Consider the following 4,525-nt stretch of genomic DNA (forward strand, 5'->3'; position numbering starts at 1 on the left):
CTCACACTGTCACCTCAGTGAGCTTCCTCACACTCTCATCTCACTGAGCTCTCTCACACAGTCATCTCACTGAGCTCCCTCACACTGTCATCTCATTGAGATCACTTACACTGTCATCTCAGTGAGCTCCCTCACACTGTCATCTCAGTGAAGTTCCTCACACTGTCATCTCAGTGAACTCTCTCACACTGTCATCTCACTGAGCTCCCTCACACTGTCATCTCAGTGAAGTTCCTCACACTGTCATCTCACTGAGCTCCCTCACACTATCATCTCACTGAGCTCCCTCACAGTGTCATCTCACTGAGCTCCCTCACAGTGTCATCTCACTGAGCTCCCTCACACTGTCACCTCAGTGAGCTCCCTCTCGCTGTCATCTCAGTGAGCTCCCTCACACTGTCATCTCAGTGAGCTCCCTAACACTGTCATCTCACTGAGCGCCCTCACACTGTCATCTCAGTGAGCTCCCTCACATTGTTATCTTACTGAGCTCCCTCACACTGTCATCTCAGTGAAGTTCCTCGCACTGCCATCTCAGTGAACTCTCTCACACTGTCATCTCACTGCGCTCCCTCACACTGTCATCTCACTGAGCTCTCTCACACTGTCATCTCACTGAGCTCCCTCACACTGTCATCTCACTGAGCTCCCTCACACTGTCATCTCAGTGAGCTCCCTCACACTGTCATCTCACTGAGCTCACTCACACTGTCATCTCACTGAGCTCCCTCACACTGTCATCTCAGTGAGCTCCCTCACACTGTCATCTCAGTGAAGTTCCTCACACTGTCATCTCAGTGAGCTCCCTCACACTGTCATCTCACTGAGATCCCTCACACTGTCATCTCAGTGAAGTTCCTCACACTGTCATCTCAGTGAGCTCCCTCACACTGTCATCTCACTGAGCTCCGTCACACTGGCACCTCAGTGAGCTCTCTCACACTGTCATCTCACTGAGATCTCTCACACTGGCATCTCAGTGAAGTTCCTCACACTGTCATCTCAGTGAGCTCCCTCACACTGTCATCTCAGTGAAGTTCCTCACACTGTCATCTCAGTGAGCTCCCTCACACTGTCATCTCACTGAACTCCCTCACACTGTCATCTCAGTGAGCTCCCTCACACTGTCATCTCACTGAGCTCCCTCACAGTGTCATCTCACTGAGCTCCCTCACAGTGTCATCTCAGTGAGCTCCCTCACACTGTGATCTCACTGAGCTCCCTCACACTGTCATCTCACTGAGCTCCCTCACAGTGTCATCTCAGTGAGCTCCCTCACACTGTCATCTCACTGAGCTCCCTCACACTGTCACCTCAGTGAGCTCCCTCACCCTGTCATCTCACTGAGCTCCATCACACTGTCATCTCAGTGAACTCCCTCACACTGTCATCTCAGTGAGCTCCCTCACACTGTCATCTCAGTGAGCTCCCTCACACTGTCATCTCAGTGAGCCCCCGCACACTGTCATTTCACTGAACTCCCTCACACTGTCATCTCAGTGAGCTCACTCACACTGTCATCTCAGTGAGCTCCCTCACACTGTCATCTCACTGAGCTCCCTCACACTGTCATCTCAGTGAGCTCCCTCCCACTTTCATCTCCGTGAGCTCTCTCACACTGTCACCTCAGTGAGCTCCCTTACACTGTCATCTCAGTGAGCTTCCTCACACTGTCATCTCAGTGAGCTCCCTCACACTGTCATCTCAGCGAACTCCCTCACACTGTCTTACCAGTGAGTTCCCTCACACTGTCATCTCAGTGAGCTCCCTCACACTGTCACCTCAGTGAGCTCTCTCACACTGTCACCTCAGTGAGCTCCCTCACACTGTCATCTCACTGAGCTCCCTCACACTGTCATCTCAGTGAGCTCCCTCACACTGTCATACCAGTGAGTTCCCTCACACTGTCATCTCAGTGAGCTCCCTCACACTGTCATCTCAGTGAGCTCCCTCACACTGTCACACCAGTGAGTTCCCTCACACTGTCATCTCATTGAGCTCCCTCACACTGTCATCTCAGTGAACTCCCTCACACTGTCATCTCAGTGAGCTCCCTCACACTGTCATCTCAGTGAAGTTCCTCACACTGTCATCTCAGTGAGCTCCCTCACACTGTCACCTCACTGAGCTCCCTCACACTGTCATCTCACTGAGCTCCCTCACACTGTCATCTCACTGAGCTCCCTCACACTGTCATCTCACTGAGCTCCCTCACACTGTCACCTCAGTGAGCTCCCTCACGCTGTCATCTCAGTGAGCTCCCTCACACTGTCATCTTAGTGAGCTCCCTCACACTGTCATCTCACTGAGCGCCCTCACACTGTCATCTCAGTAAGCTCCCTCACACTGCTATCTTACTGAGCTCCCTCACACTGTCATCTCAGTGAAGTTCCTCACACTGCCATCTCAGTGAACTCTCTCACACTGTCATCTCACTGAGCTCCCTCACACTGTCATCTCACTGAGCTCTCTCACACTGTCATCTCACTGAGCTCCCTCACACTGTCATCTCAGTGAAGTTCCTCACACTGTCATCTCACTGAGCTCCCTCACACTGTCATCTCAGTGAGCTCCCTCACACTGTCATCTCAGTGAGCTCCCTCACACTGTCTTCTCAGTGAGCTCCCTCACACTGTCATCTCAGTGAAGTTCCTCACACTGTCATCTCAGTGAGCTCCCTCACACTGTCATCTCAGTGAAGTTCCTCACACTGTCATCTCAGTGAGCTCCCTCACACTGTCATCTCACTGATATCCCTCACACTGTCATCTCAGTGAGCTCCCACACACTGTCATCTCAGTGAAGTTCCTCACACTGTCATCTCAGTGAGCTCCCTCACACTGTCATCTCACTGAGCTCCGTCACACTGTCACCTCAGTGAGCTCTCTCACACTGTCATCTCACTGAGATCTCTCACACTGTCATCTCAGTGAGCTCCCTCACACTGTCATCTCAGCGAGCTCCGTCACACTGTCACCTCAGTGAGCTTCCTCACACTCTCATCTCACTGAGCTCTCCCACACAGTCATCTCACTGAGCTCCCTCACACTGTCATCTCATTGAGATTACTTACACTGTCATCTCAGTGAGCTCCCTCACACTGTCATCTCAGTGAGATCACTTACACTGTCATCTCACTGAGCTCCCTCACACTGTCATCTCAGTGAAGTTCCTCACACTGTCATCTCACTGAGCTCCCTCACACTGTCATCTCAGTGAGCTCCCTCACACTGTCATCTCAGTGAGCTCCCTCACACTGTCTTCTCAGTGAGGTCCCTCACACTGTCATCTCAGTGAAGTTCCTCACACTGTCATCTCAGTGAGCTCCCTCACACTGTCATCTCAGTGAAGTTCCTCACACTGTCATCTCAGTGAGCTCCCTCACACTGTCATCTCACTGATATCCCTCACACTGTCATCTCAGTGAGCTCCCTCACACTGTCATCTCAGTGAGCTCCCTCACACTGTCATCTCACTGAGCTCCGTCACACTGTCACCTCAGTGAGCTCTCTCACACTGTCATCTCACTGAGATCTCTCACACTGTGATCTCAGTGAGCTCCCTCACAGTGTCATCTCAGCGAGCTCCGTCACACTGTCACCTCAGTGAGCTTCCTCACACTCTCATCTCACTGAGCTCTCCCACACAGTCATCTCACTGAGCTCCCTCACACTGTCATCTCATTGAGATCACTTACACTGTCATCTCACTGAGCTCCCTCACACTGTCATCTCAGAGAAGTTCCTCACACTGTCATCTCACTGAACTCCCTCACACTGTCATCTCAGTGAGCTCCCTCACACTGTCATCTCAGTGAACTTCCTCACACTGTCATCTCACTGAGCTCCCTCACACTGTCATCTCACTGAGCTCCCTCACAGTGTCATCTCACTGAGCTCCCTCACAGTGTCATCTCACTGAGCTCCCTCACACTGTCATCTGAGTGAGCTCCCTCACAGTGTCATCTCACTGAGCTCTCTCACACTGTCATCTCACTGAGCTCCCTCACACTGTCATCTCACTGAGCTCCCTCACACTGTCATCTCATTGAGCTCCCTCACACTGTCATCTCAGTGAGCTCCCTCCCACTGTCATCTCAGTGAGCTCTCTCACACTGTCACCTCAGTGAGCTCCCTCACACTGTCATCTCACTGAGCTCCCTCACACTGTCATCTCAGTGAGCTCCCTCACACTGTCATCTCAGTGAACTCCCTCACACTGTCTTACCAGTGAGTTCCCTCACACTGTCATCTCAGTGAGCTCCCTCACACTGTCACCTCAGTGAGCTCTCTCACACTGTCACCTCAGTGAGCTCCCTCACACTGTCATCTCACTGAGCTCCCTCACACTGTCATCTCAGTGAGCTCCCTCACACTGTCATACCAGTGAGTTCCCTCACACTGTCATCTCAGTGAGCTCCCTCACACTGTCATCTCAGTGAGCTCCCTCACACTGTCATACCAGTGAGTTCCCTCACACTGTCATCTCAGTGAGCTCCCTCACACTGTCATCTCAGTGAGCTCCC

The sequence above is a fragment of the Somniosus microcephalus genome, chromosome 22, assembly GCF_052327205.1.
Source record: "Somniosus microcephalus isolate GS21.2 chromosome 22, FLI_Smic_1.0, whole genome shotgun sequence".
Lineage (NCBI taxonomy): Eukaryota > Metazoa > Chordata > Chondrichthyes > Squaliformes > Somniosidae > Somniosus > Somniosus microcephalus.